Below are 15,402 nucleotides of genomic sequence, written 5' to 3'. Positions count from 1 at the left end.
TTTCAGCATATATTTTAGCTTCAGAACAGACCAATGACAAAAAACTCTATAATATTGTGTGGTGTCAGATAAGACCTTACCTTTTAGCTCTTTTTTTAAAAACCAGTCCTGGGGCTTGAACTCAGGGCCTGGGCACTGTCCCTGAGCTTCTTTTTGCTCAAGGCTAGCACTCTACCACTTGAGCCACAGCGTCCTTTCCAGCTTTTTCTGTTTATGTGGTGCTGAGGAATTGAACCCAGAGCCACATTCCAAGCCCAACACCTTACCTTTTAAGCTGACTACTTTAAGGTCAAATTCACAATAAAATATTTCATGACATATGATATATATAAAGATTTTTTTCTCATGGTACTGGAGTTTGAACTTTGTGCTTTGAGCTTGCTATATAGGCACTTTGCCTTGAGTCATGTCTCCAGTCCTTTTTGTTGTAATTATTTTTTTCAAGTTCTCTCTCTCTCTCTCTCTCTCTCTCTCTCTCTCTCTCTCTCTCTCTCTCTCTCTCTCTCTCAGAGATAGCCTCAGATAATCCTCCTACCTAGGTGGGATCACAGGCATAAACCACCATAATCAGTTTATTGGCTGAGACGAGGTCTTGCTAACCCTTTTGCCCAGGCTGACCTTGAACCATGATCATCCTCATCTCCACTTCTGCAGTAGCCATGATAATAGTATGAGCCACTGCATCTGCCTGAATAATTACTCAGGAAGTTTACTTGGAAAGATTTCTGTTAGCTTTTACAAAGTGGGCTGAGTCCATAGTATTGGTTCTTAGAAAGCACATGTGTGTCACTGGGCACTGGTGGCTCACACGTGTAATCCTAATGCTCTAGAGGCTGAGATCTGAGGATCACGGTTCAAAGCCAGTCAGAGCAGACAAGTTTCTGAGACTCCAATTAACCACCAAAAAACCTAGAAGTAGAGCCGTGGCTCAAGGGGTAGAACACTAGCCTTGAGCAAAAAGAAGCTCAGGGACAGCACCCAGGTCCAGAGTTCAAGCCCCAATTGTGTTCTCCTAGCTCACTATTTCTAGCATTTTTTTTTTTTTTTAGCTTTTACATCACCTTTATTCGTAGAGCCAACATGTGTGAACCAACAACTCCCCACCTTGCCAACTGTTGTAGGAATCATATTCCTTCCTACATGTACCAAAATCTCATGTTCAACAATGAGTTCTGGGCTGCAAAAGAGGATTTACTGTTTGCACCTGTCTGTAAGGCTTTGTTACAGACTAAACAAAGACACACCAACAAGTGCTCTTCAAATATTTTTTCATCCAAGTTTTTACCATATTTTTGAAGTCTCCGGTGTTTTGTTTTGGTTCCAGCAGAGGAGGTTGGTTGCGTTGTTTAGATGTGGGATGCATGTCTCACGCTATGATAGCATGCTTTACCTCTTTCCTCGTTTTGCATTCTGAGAGAATTGTATAGCCATCATCCATATGCATGTCTTCCTGATCTCTTAGAAAATCCCTCAGCTGAAATATAACAGGTTCTGAATGCTACAACAATATAATTTTTTGCTTTTCTTGTTTGTTAGGGGCTGGTATTGGAGTTTCAATTCAGGACCTAGTAATTTGTGCTCGAGTACTTGGGCCAAGACATGAGTCCAGTATTTTGCTGGTGACTTAGAGTCTCATGTTTTGTTTTGTTTTATTGTGCCTTTGCTGGCCTTGAAACTCAATCCTCCCAAGTTCAGTCTCTTGAGAAGTTAGAATTAAAGGTGTGAGCCAGCGGGGCCCAGCTATTTTTTATTAACTTTTAATTTTTAGTTGTATAAAAATTTTTAAATTAGTTACTACTTTCATATAAAAGAAGGCAGTGGAGGAGACAAAGCCATGACTTTCCCTTACATTCCAGAACACCAGGTAAGGAAAGCTGTGGTCTCAGGCCCAAATAAATCACAAGAGCTTTCAATTAATTAATAATTGCTGGCAGGTGGCCATTTAAATACTTTTGTCTTTTTTTTTTTTTTTTTTTGGCCAGTCCTGGGCCTTGGACTCAGGGCCTAAGCACTGTCCCTGGCTTTTTCCCGCTCAAGGCTAGCACTCTGCCACTTGAACCACAGTGCCACTTCTGGCCATTTTCTGTATATGTGGTGCTGAGGAATCGAACCCAGGGCCTCATGTATACAAGGCAAGCACTCTTGCCACTAGGCCATATTCCCAGCCCACTTTTGTCTTGTTATCACTGCTTGCTTTTCAAAACCATTGGTCACTAAAGCCTGCTTTTGAGACAAAGACTATTCCCTCCCTAAAAGTCAAGGGAAATAGAAAAAAAATGAAATTAGTGATTAAGGATATAAGTTAATTAATGCAATCATTTTAGCTTAATTATTCAAAGTCCAGTTTTTTTCTCCATCAAACTTGAAAACATACTCTCCATCAGCTATAAGAATTATACTGAAATTTATCATTTTTCCTTGAACTTACGGGCCTCACACAAAGAACAAGGTAGAGAAATAGGAATAATATTAAGGATAACTTACACAACTTACATAACCGCAAACCAATTTTTGCTTCCACATATCCCTGTAGTCTCAAAAAGATATCTTTTATATTACCAATATGATTTTTCTTTCTATTCAAACAGATAGTATTGTAGAGCTGAGAAGCAGGGGATTATGTCTGTAACTCTAGCTACTCAGAAGGCTGAGTCATTGGCCTAGTGCCAGCACACACTCACACCACACACACTTTTTAAAAAGAAACCATTGCCTAATGAACAATCCTTTTCAGGCGATGTCTTGTATGTGGTTTGTGTGTGTCCCCAGGGGTCCATCTATTAGAAGTTTGATCCTAGGTATAGAGATGTTGGGAGGTCATGGAACTGTGAAGCAGAGCAACATGGTGCATACCTGTAATCCCAGCATTCAAGGGTCTGGGTAAGAGGATCTTGAGTTCAAGGACTACATAGGTCTACATAGCCTCTCTCCTTTTAATGACTTCATTTAACCATTTCATTTTATTCTCAGGATAAAACTCAAGGTCTTTGTTATGTCAGTAGGGCACAGCTATATGTGGCCAGTCTGTGGCTGCCACCCTTGTGTCACTTCTTTCTGTCCTTTGTCCCTGTCCCTGTGGTACATCAATGCTAAATGTGTGGACATTCCTCCCACAGGCTTAGAACTGCCATCTCAACGTCTGGAACCTTGCTCTCCCCTAAGTCTGGAATGTGTTCCCCAACATTCACTTGGCTCCTCTTCTCACTCCACTGAGGATTCTGCTCCTCAGCCACGCCTCTGAAAAACCCTTCTCACTACTCTGTGTAAAATCTTACCTCCCCAGTGATTTCCTTGTGGGTACCACACGACACTGCCATTTTCACAGTTCAAACAGGAGAATACTGTCAATCTCAACTGTTCAGTGAACATACGTAATACTAGTGTCCTTTACACATTTCTTAGCTTTTTTATTTTTCATTTGTCTCCTGCACTGAGGATCAACTAATTGACTAATTGAAGACAGCAACTTGGATTATTCTAGAGATACTTGGAACAAGCAGCCATTCACAGGACACCTCTCCCCGCCCCCCCCCCCATCCTGCCTCATCCATCTTCCTCCTTCTCCTCTTCTTCCTTTCCTGGTTCCAGGGCTTGAACTCAAGAGTCTGACACTCTTGCTTGGCTTGCTTCCTGAGCCTGAGCTGGCACCCTGCCTCTAGAGCCATATTTTCAGCCTTGGTTATTTTGGGAGATGGGGTTTCGTAGTCTCTCCTGCCTGGACTAGCTTTGAACCACAGATCTCAGGCTCCTTAGTAGCTAAGATTATAGAAGTGAGTCACCAGTGCCTGGTTTCACTTCTTCCCTTTTGTAAACGAGTCCTTTGATAAATCAAACTCATCAATTGCTCTCTGTGATCAGATTGGCATTAGCGGCCAGGGGGTGTTCCTTACAAAGTTCCATACCCTTGTGTCATCAGAGTTCCCGACTGAGAGCTTCCCATCCCTCCACATAGAGTGCTGAGTGTGGCTCACACCTGAACTTCCTAGGAGAACTGCATGCACATGCACAACCCATGCCTGAGACTGCCAACATGGTTTCCATCATCACATGAAAGACAAGGCCTCCTGGCTCCTGCGACACAAGGGCTTCTTTCTACCAATTCTTCCTGGAAGGTCACAATTAAACCCAGAAGAAAATTACTTCCTTTCTTTTCCTCCTTCCCTCCCTCTCTCCCTCCCTTCCTCCTCCCTCACTTTTTTCCTCCCTTCTTCTCTCTCTCTTTCTTCTTTCTTTAGTATTGGTCATGGGGCTTGAACTCAAGGTCTGGTTGCTGTTCCTGAGCTTCTTTTGCTCAAGGCTAGTGCTCTACCACTTGAGCCACAGCTCCACTTCTGGCTTTTTTGGTTGTTTATTGGAGTCTTATGAACTTTTCTGCCTGGACTGGCTTCAAATTGCAATCCTCAGATCTCAGCCTTCTGAGTAGCTAGGCATAAGCCACTGTTATCTGCTTTAAAAAAAAAATCCTTCTCTAAAATGAAATTACCTGAAATCCAAGGTCAAAAATATGTGTTCTGCTTTTTAGGGCAATGAGATTTCCAGCAGATACGTGGGTGGTTAGTAAGTTCATTGCTTCCATGACTTGTAAATGTGTCACTCAGTGGCTTTGTAGGAATACATTAATCAGGACTTCTCTTACTTAGCTGAGGCTGTCACTCACTGGTGTCATCCCTGGTACTTTCCAGACTATTTGATAATGGCTGACATTTCCAGTCACTGATGATAATTTTTAGAATTTCCCCCAAGACACACTCCTAGAGAACATGACTTGAGCTCCCAGTTCCACCTGAGGAGAAGTGGAGTTTCCAGGCTGTATGTGGGGGTATGTGGACAGCACTGAGTGGAGTTTAGGCCTGGATTTAGAGTTAGACATATGACATATTTATTACCCCTGCATGTATTTGTCAATAAGATAGAAGCCAAGCCAATAATTTTCACAGAAGCAAGTTGAATAGAAGGAATTGGTTAAATAGGGATTGTGCAAAATAAAAGAGGACACTAGGGCAAACTTTGGGAAGCAGGCATGAGCTGCTTCAGAAACATAGAGGGCACATGGTTATTACTTGTGTTCTCTCTGATTTCACGTAGTTGCTTATAAATGGCCTGTTTCGATGCACAGAATGTTCTTTTTCCTCATCATCTCTTGGGCTCAGTGTGTGGAGTTTCCCCCACCTCAAAGATACATTTGCTAGTGTCCTTATCCTTCTGATTGAAGAGACTGTATACTGGGCCTTGAGGTGTCTGAAGATTTCCCCATTAGTTGTTCTCTGTATTCTCACAGGATTGGGTGTTGGCCAGGTTGAGATGCCTTTCTCCTCCTGGCCTGAGATTAGATCTCAACTCTATTCACTTTCCAATTCAAACTCTAACCACATATTTGCAAACAGTGAGATCCGATGGAAAGTACAGCCCAGGTGGGTCTCAAATGTGTGGTCCTTCTGCCTCACTCTCTTCAACTTGCTGATTACCAGGATGCTGCATTAAGACCCCGCAGGATGCAGTTATGAGAACCTTAGGTGAAAGGGGGGCTTTCAGCTACTGAGCAGCAGACCTGTGGGAGGAGGTGTCACGTGGTGCAGGTATGGCTGAGGGGCTGTTCTGGGAGTGCAGGCAATTATTGCTGTGGTGGTGGAAAGCCCCAAGGGGATAAGACAGGTGGAAGGTAAGAGGATGTGAACAGCAAGAAAGAAGTCTCCCTCCCCATTAGCCTCACAGTCTAGCAATTCTGCTAGCCATGCTAGTGATGAGCTAGCTGGTGGAGCAGAAATGTGATTCTAGAGGCCAAGCTGCAGCAATGCAAAGAGAACACAAAAGGGTGGTTTTGAAACAGAAAGAAAAGTGTTTATGAATCAGTCCAGGGACCTTAGGTGAATGACATGACCCTAAGAGCCTCAATTTCTACATCTGTTTAATGGGGAGAAGCACTTCCTTTCAAAGTGATCACAAGAACTACAAGTGATTGCAAATACAGATAGCTCACAATGCACCGACAGTATCTGCAGGTGAGTGGATCCCACACCCATCTTCCATCTCAGCCCAGCAGCCGGAGGGGACAAGAAAGGAAGAAAGAGCCAGGCACTGGTGGCTCACACCTGTAATCCTAGCTAATCAGGAGGCTGATATCCAAGGACCATGGTTCAAAGCCAGCCTGGGCAGAGAAGTCTGTGAGACTCTTATCTCCCATTAACCACCAGAAAACTAGAAATGGAGCTGTAGGTCAAAGTGGTAAAGCACTAATCTTAAGCAAAAGAGCGCAGAGACAGCACTCAGGCCCTGAGTTCAAGCCCCAAGATCAATAAAAAAAAGGGGGGGAAGAGGTGAATGGGAGAGAAAGATGGAGACAGATGAGAAGAGAGTAAGCAAAAGGAAGAGGAAAGAACAGAGGGGGAAAGGAAATTTAACACCATCTGAGAGAAAGGCAAACCCTGATGCATTCATCCTTCCCATCTCTGAGAAGTCTTTTCCAACTTGGAGCAAATTGCATTTGCCAGGGTCTTATGCTATCTCCTGGTAGTTGTTAGGGACTTCTGCGCACTCAACAGCACTAATAAGAGTAGCCGGAGGTGTGGGATCATTTTCTAAAAAGTGAGGACTCCATAGTTTAGCAAAAAGATGATAGCAGGAGGTCCTAATGACTTAGGCTACCAATTAATCCTGCCTTGTTTCTCCTCTAACTGTTCTGGATTGTCCTCCTCCTCCCCCCACGCCCCTGTGTGTTTGGCTGACTCTGGCAGCTGTTCCAACTGTGTAATGAAGTCATTTCTCAGAGAGCCGAGCAGCTGGGTCAGAACTCCATGTTCTAGTGCTCATCGGCTACCAGGCTGAAGCTTAAATTAATATTCTGAGCAGTTATGCTTTTGCTGCCTTGTCCTCATAGAAGCCAGCAACTGGAAATATCACTGCTCTTCCACCTCCCATGGCCATCAACCAGCCCAGGGGCAGAGCAAGCCTGCTGCCCCAGCACAGTCCTCTGAGGAGCTGTCAAAGAGGCTACAAATCCGACAATGTGCTGCGTGCTGGTAGCTCACACCTGCCATCTTAGCTACTCAGGAGGCTGACATCTGAGGATAGTGCAGGCAGGGAGGTCCGTAGGACTCTTATCTACAATTAACCACCCAAAAGCCAGAAGTGGAGGCGTGGCTCAAATGGTAGAGCACCAGCCTTGATCATAAAAAGCCAAGCAAGGGCATGAAGGCCTGAATTCAAGCCCCATTACCAGAACAAAAAAGAAATCTGAAAATGTTACTATTGTTCCCTTGTGCCTGCTCCAAGTGGACAGGAAGAACCCTCCCCCACCCCATCACCATCTAGATGAGAGGTCTTTTTTTTCATCTGGGCGATTACATATAAATTCTTTTTAATACACAAGGGCCACATTCTGGAAGTGCAAATTGAAAGATGCTGGCTGTATGAACTTAAAAAATTAGTTTTTCTGGTGGAAGAAACTTTAATTAAAGGACTGCATTCAAATAAGGGAGAGCCATAAAGCATTTTTCATTTGTTTTTCTCACACCAGCCACATTCACTGTAATGATCTAATTTCTATTTCTCTTACTTAATGGATGACATTTGATTAGCTTTCCCAACACATTCATTTTCAAAAGGTTAATGAAATCCAGCTGAATACATGTAGAAGGTGATTAGAATTTTTACTTAAAGCCACCACTATCCCCTTTTGGTTTGCAGGCAGGAGATTTATCAGGACTAGTCCATTTCATGCTAATGACTGTGTCCTCTGTGCAAGCACCTGTCTGCATCTCACAATGAGCAAACTTGCCAGGACCGTGTGGATATACGTGAGAGGACTGTGTGGATATACGTGAGGTGTGTGATTTTCCTACTACAGAAAGTTGAAAGGATAGATGTGATTTATGTGAATCAAAAGTTGAGAATTTTTAAATTGAGCTATACACTAAACCAGTCTTCTCAAGGGTTTTAGCTTCTCAATTTGTATTGAAGACAGTATCTAGAGTAAAACTTGTTTATAAAAGGTAATTTATATAATATGTTAATATATATGTATATACCTATATACATATATATGGTAAAACTTCATGTTAGGGTTCTAAGAACATGGGATTTGGGGGGAAGAGGCTTTGGGTTATAAGTCTGCTATTTCCAACCAGGATGGAGCTTCAGGTTCTAGATCTAAAATATTGGAAGAGGGCTGGGAATATGGCCTAGTGGCAAGAGCGCTTGCCTCCTACACATGAAGCTCTCGGTTTGATTCCCCAGCACCACATATATGGAAAACGGCCAGAAGGGGCGCTGTGGCTCAGGTGGCAGAGTGCTAGCCTTGAGCGGGAAATAGCCAGGGACAGTGCTCAGGCTCTGAGTCCAAGGCCCAGGACTGGCCAAAAAAAAATATATATATATATTGGAAGAGGGAATTGAGCCTGAGGATGGCACTGAGCACTGTCTCCATATACTGTGTGCTCAGTATATGAAGACCTTGGGTTCCCTTCCCCAGCACCACATAAACAAAGAAGTGAAATAAGCTGGGTGCTGGTGGCTCACACCTATAATCCTACCCACTTAGGAGGCTGGGGTCTGAGAATTACAATTTGTAGTCAGCCCAGTTAGGAAACCTTGTGAAACTCTTTATCTCCAATTAACTACCAAAAAGCCAGAAGTGGAGCTGTGGCTTAAGTAAATAGAGTGCTAGCCATAAAAAGTGAAAAGGCTGAGGGACAGCACTCAGCCCTGAGTTAAAACCACAGTATTGGCATATACACATAAAAATAAAACAATAGTTTCTAAAACATGGGGTTTAGGAGACAAAGTTCTGTGACTTTTGCAAGATGACCAAAAAAATGAGGTAAACCTTGACAATCTGTATAGAGCAAATGTGACCAATATTAAGTAAAACCTCAGAGGAATCTCAGAGGTGACTTTTTTCTTTTTTCTAGAAATTGTCAAACTATTTCTAAAATTCATATAGAAATACAAAAGATCAAGGATAATGAAGACATCTTTGAAGTTGAAAGTTAAAAAGCTTATACTCCTCGATTTCAAGATGCATACATATATACCCATCAAACATAATTATGATATTGGTATAAAAGTAAACAGAGCAATGGAATGGAGTAAAATTCAAAGACACAGGATCTAGACTATATGTCTGGTCAAATGATACTCAACAAAAGTGTAAAAGAAATGGCATGGACCTGGGCACTGGTGGCCCACATCTGTAATCCTAGCTGCTCAGGAGGCTGAGATCTGAGGGTTACAGTTCAAACCCAGCCCAGGCAGGAAAGTTCAATTAATCACAGAAAAAATCAGAAGTGGCACTGTGACTCAAGTGGTAGAGCACTAGCCTTCAGCAAAAGGAGCTCAGTGACAGTGTCCAGGCCCAGAGTTCCAGCCCCAGGACTGGCCAAAAGAAAAAAGAAAGAAAGAAAAAAGAAACCACATGGAGAAAACATAATCCTTTCACTAGATGGTACTAGAAAAATTGAACAGTCATTTCTGAAATAAAATAATTTAAATACATATCTAATAAGAAAATGACTGAAACAAGCCATAGACCTAAAAGTAAATCCCGAGCCATAAGACCTCTAGAAGAACTCATAAGAGAAAATCTTGGTGGGCTTCGGTTTGGTAAAGATCTCTACGTGGTGCTAAAAACATGAACTATGAAGAGAATGTAAATAAGACTCGTCATCATTAAAGTTTAAAATATCCATTGTTCAAATGACACTAAGAAAACTGGAAAATAGCCTACAGAATGAGAAGAAATATTTGAAAAATCACATATGTTGTAAAATAATCAGGTTCAAAGTATATAAAGAACCTCATGTCTTAGCTTTCTGCCACTGTAACAAAATACTTGTGATAATGAACTTATAAAGAGAAAAGAGTTATTTTGGCCAAGGGTCCATGGTAGTAGATTGCACCATGATTCTAATCTATGATTAAGGGCCTTGTTGTTTTGAACCTGTAAGAGGCAGCACACCCCAGCTAGTACACATAGCAGGGGAAAAAACTCTCTTTTTTCATCACCCAGAAAACTAAAAGAAAAAGAAAATAGAACCAGAGTCCTATAGTTCTTCTAGGTATTCTGCCACCTCCCAAAAGAGCCTTCCTGGGGACCGGACTGTAGCACAGAGGTCTTTGGAGGGACATTCAAGACCCAAGTTATAGATTTCAATAGCTATCAAACCATCTTGTTAAAATCAGCAAACTACATACATACTTCATTAAAGAAGTTACTGAGACTCCATCTCAAAAACAAAAGGTCGGGGAGTATAGTTGAAGTAGAAGAATGCTTGCCTATCATGTGCAACGCCCTGGATCCAATCCCCAGTGCCGCAAGGAAATGACGTGGTAGCAGTGGCATGTACTAGATACCATGTTGAAGGCGAACTGTACAACTTGTAGGTGGGGGCAGGAGGGGAAAACTGGGAGAGAGTGAAGGAAGGGGTGACATTGTCCAAAAAGAAATGTCCTCTTTCCCTGGCTTATGTAATTGTAATTCCTCTGTATATGATCTTTATAGTAAAAATATAAAAAGGAAAAAAAAAGAAATGTATCTCACTGGACAAAGATGAACATTGATTTAAGGTAAAAGGTTGGAAAAAGTTATTCCAAGAAAATGGAAATGAAAACAAGCTATACTTATGAGGCAGATTTCAAACCAAAATTAATCAAGAGATAAAGAAGGGACATTCACCTGGGGGGGGAGGGAAAGGGGGGGAGGGAGGGGGGCATGAGGGACAAGGCAACAAACAGTACAAGAAATGTATCCAATGCCCAACGTATGATACTGTAACCTCTCTGTACATCAGTTTGATAATAAAAATTTGAGAAAAAAAATAAAGAAGGGACATTTCATATTGATAAAGGGAAAAATCAATGAAAAGGCTATCAGAATTGTAAATATATATGCACTAAATATTAGTGTACCCAAATTTAATAAAACAAACACTAGTGGATATAAAGGCAAAGATAGACTCCAACAGAGTAAAAATAAATAACTTCAGTAACCTATTCTCACCAATAGGTCATCCATACCAAAAATTTAACAAGAAAACTCTAGAATTCAGTGGCACTGTAGATCAAATGGACTTAATAGCCATCTAGAGAACACGTCACGCAACAGCCTCAGAACACATGTTCTCTGTATTCCACAGAACTTTCTCCAACATAGAGGATTCTTAAGACCCAAATCAACTCTTCACAAATACAAGAACAGTGAAATGGCTTCCTGTATTTCATCACAGCACAATGGGATGAAACTAAAACCAACAGCAAGAAACAATAATGAAGAGCAGGCCACTGAAGAAATAAGAAGAAAAGAAAATCCTAGAATCAAACCAAAGTGAAAATGCAATGTTGAGATAGAAGTTTTTAGCTTTGAGTACCTACATTTAAAACCCAGAAAGATAAAAACAAATAGCCTAATGATACACCTGCAGGTCTTAGAAAAACAACTCAAGATCAGTAAGTGCAAATTATAAAGCTCATGGCAGAAGCTGACAACACTGAGTCTAAAAGAACAATACAAGAAAAAAAATCAAAGAAATGGAGTTGGTTCTTTGACAAGACAAATAGTATTAACAAACAGCCAAACTAACCAAAAAAAAAAAAAAAGAGGGAGAAAATCCAAATTAATAAAATTAAAGATAAAAAGGGGCTATCACAACAGGTCCCCCAAATCACAGGATCATTGGGGCATGTTTTAAAAGCTGACATTGCAATGAGCTGGAAAACTTAGATAAAATGGATATGCATATGAGCAACCAAATTGAACCAAGGAGACAGCTTTAAGTAAAAGAGATCTAAAACAAGCAAGGAGACTGAAGTCATAATAGAAAAGCCGGAACTGAATAGATTTCATTGCTGCATCCTAGCAGACCTCTCATGAAAAACTAACAACACTCCTCAAACTATTCCATGAAATAGGAAAGGGAGGAATGCTTTTTTAAGAAAAAGAACTTGTTATATGAAATCACTATTACCCGGATAGCAAAACCAGACAGGGACATGACAAACAATGCTATTTTAAACCAATTTCCTTGTTCAATTCACACCCAAATTCTCAACCAATTAACTTGGAAACCAGATTCAACAACACAGTTTTCTTTTTTTAAAGGATCATACACAATGACCAAGTTGGCTTCCCTCTAGGATTGCCAGGAGGATATGTCCATTATCTTGATAGTGGTGATGCTCTCGGAGTTTATATAATCAAAATGTATTAAGTTGTATACTTTAAATATGTGCAGTCAATTTTACTTCAATAAAGTTGCTTGTGTGAAAGTCATAGTTCTATGCTCTCAAGAAAATGTCTTGTTCTCTCTCTCTCTCTCTCTCTCTCTCTCTCTCTCTCTCTCTCTCTCTCTCTCTCTCTCTCTGCCAGTCATGGGGCTTGAACTCAGGGCCTGAGCACTGTCTCTGAGCTCAGGGTCAGTGCTCTACTCCTTGAGCCACAGCACCTCTTCTAGCTTTTTCTAAGTAGTTTATTGGAGGTAAGAGTCTCATGGACTTTTCTGCCCTGTCTGACCTTGTACCATGATCCTCAAATCTCAGCCTCCTCAGTAGCTAGGATTACAGGCATGAGACACCGGTTCCAGCTCAAGCAAGTTTCTTGAACTCTGTGCTTGAGATCCTTTATCAGTCAAACAAGGACAATAAAACTGGCAGCTCACAAGGTTGCTTTCTCCAGTTAAGATGTTCTGGGAACCATTGGAGCACCATGCTAGCTACATCACTGGCACATAAAACACGGTTCATCTCTACAAAGGATTTAATTTTGCTATTAATCTTCCAGCAGAATGACAAGTGCTCTCTCTCTCTAGGTTGTTTCTTTTATCTCCAGAAATCAAAAGATATGATATTTTTGAAGTTAACATAGTTAGATCTCTTAAATGCTTCTATAAACAAAGTCAGATAATTAAAAAGGATTTTGTACAGGCAAGAGCATTAAGTGTCTGTGACTTTGCTGATCTCTCATGGCAACTGGACTCATTCTACCCCTGAGGGACACAAATTCAAGCCCAAGGGGCTCTGTGTGAAGGGGGTTAGCGGTCACACGGTGTGACTGACCCCCTTCACACAGAGCCCTAGAAGGTTGTTAAGAATAAAGATGAGACCTCCATCAAACCCTGCCTCAGTACTTATGGGCATCTGGACCCCTCGGGCAGCTCCTCCATCTTGCTAGGACTCAGTTTCCTCACTTGTAGGACACTACTGCTGGGAGAGCTCTGAAAAATAAACAGGCACAGGAAAGGTGCTCAACCAAAGTCTCCTAAGGAAATATACCCGATGGGGAATGGGCTGTGAAGCGGCTGGCTGCAGCTCTGCACCCTTTCTCCTATTCTCTGTTGCTCATTCACAAGCGTAGTTGGTTATCAAGGGGACAATTACATCCCAGGTGTCTTAGCTCCTAGGCTGGAGTTCTCACCACAAGGCAAGGTGGTGAATTGGTGCTCTGGGAAAAGAGAGATGAAATAGATTCCTAACAGATACTCAGACCCTGCTTTTGCTGAAAAGCATGGACTCCTCCCTTGGGCCTGCTAATGTCCAAAGGGCAACTGGAAGCAGGAAACACAGCATGGCATCCCCACCTCCATTTTGAATCTGCCTTTGTTTAGAGCCATTGTCTTTGCAGTCACTTTGGAATCTAAGAGGGTCAGGACTGATGGCAAAGCATTCTATGACAAGAGTCAAAGGCTGTGCCAGGCAACAACAAAGTGTGTGTATGTGCATGTGTGAATGTGTGCGTGTGTGTGCATGTGCGCATGCATACGTGTACATCTTGCCTCATTATTGTTTTGGAGTGGTTAACTGGAAATAGAATCTCTTGGACTTGTCTTCCCAGTCTTGCAGTCCTCAGATCTCAGCAAACTGCAATCCACAGTTCTCAGTCTCACAAGTAGCTAGAATTATTAGCTTGAGTCACTGGCACCCATCAACTACAGTCTTCTTAGTGTAACAAAGGCCCAGCTGGCCTGGCCAATCTTGAGATAATGAGCAACTAGACCACACCTCCACACCTCTGACCAAAACTACTTCATGGTTATGCATATTTCTCATTCTCTCTTCGAATTCTTCCTCTATTTAAATCTAAACCTTATGTCTATACCCTGAAGGGGGTTGAAGTGCTTATTTTGTCTCTTGCCACAGGGTACCTGTGCCACATAATAAATCTCCTTTCTCCTCCCTTCACCACTACTATCCATCTCTTTGGCACACTGAGGCAAGAGGCAGGAGTTGACATGTGGTACAGCTGGAATCAGGCCTATTGCCTTGAACTGTTGCTTAAACATTTCGCAGCTGCCTGAGAAAATCATTCAGGAAAAGGAGTTAACAGTACACGGTGAACTGTGTTCTCTACCAGTGTATTCTCCCTTCATGCATTCTCTAACCATTATTGTCCCTGGACCAGACCTTTCTAAAGCAGTGTACTGGTAACCATAGCACTGGACTGGGCAGCAGAGTACATCCACATGGTTGTGGCAGCCCTTAACCACAAGATGGCGCACAACTCTCTTCTTTTGGAAGAGAAATGCATGATTCGTAAGTGAACTTGAAGTTTGAAACCCAGTATATTTCAAATCAGAAGGAAATATATTTTAAAAAAGTTGCCTCCTTTTAAAGTGATAAGGATAAACTAAAGAGCACAAAAGGGAATTGGGATGGGAGCCAGTGGGTGGAGGGGAACAGGAGTAGATAGAGCCTGGAGAGTTGCTTAAAAGGGGTAGGACTCACTTCCTGAGTATTGCTTTTGGTCCTGAGGCTTTCCTCTGTGCTGAGATACAATTAGACCTCAAAACTTCAAAACATGTCATACTAGAGGCCTCTGTCTTTATCATGGGAATATGTAATCCCTGGATGTAATCCCCTAATCCAGTTTCTCCAAAAGGATACGGAAGTATTCCTGATCTTTCTTCCTTTAACCTCAAAGGTTCTTTTTACAGCCCCATTCTGCATCTTCTCTGCTGCTGCCTGGCCATCCACCACATTTTCATTTATTGTTGCGTTTGTTCCAGTTCATTTTCTGCTAGTCCATGGCCTGGGCTGAAGTGGTCCTGACTGGTCTCAGACTCACGACTCAATGCATCTCTGCTGATGACCTGTTTATTCCCAAGGCTATCCCTTTCACTTAGAATAGCAACAGCTAACAAAAGGCAGAATTATGGAACCCAAAGCATTTGTAATGCCTCCTCAGTTGCTCAAGAACCTCATTTTACAAGCAAGACAGTTTGGAGTGCCATTAAAAGCCCTGCACTTAAATCAAGGTGCACTATCTTTCCTAAGGAAACTCTGAAGATATGTGGTGTAGACACATGGACAAATAGTTGGACTACAAACCTGAGTTGGTGGGGAGGGTTGTTTAGAGATGATCCCTAATAGTGAGTGAGCTGAGGAGTGGGGAAAGACGCTCCCTGGAGAGCTGTGCCT

At 42.0% G+C, this 15,402-nt stretch overlaps 1 non-coding gene across 1 annotated transcript; it reads right to left on the bottom strand.

Annotated features, from left to right (window-relative positions):
• Positions 1-1,125: 1,125 nt before the first annotated feature.
• LOC125363703 lies at positions 1,126-1,255 on the bottom strand. The gene has a single exon (XR_007213296.1). It is a non-coding gene; the product is annotated as a small nucleolar RNA SNORA40 (small nucleolar RNA).
• Positions 1,256-15,402: the final 14,147 nt, after the last annotated feature.

Source organism: Perognathus longimembris, chromosome 14 (assembly GCF_023159225.1).
Source record: "Perognathus longimembris pacificus isolate PPM17 chromosome 14, ASM2315922v1, whole genome shotgun sequence".
Lineage (NCBI taxonomy): Eukaryota > Metazoa > Chordata > Mammalia > Rodentia > Heteromyidae > Perognathus > Perognathus longimembris.
This window is presented reverse-complemented; position numbering and strand designations above follow the sequence as displayed.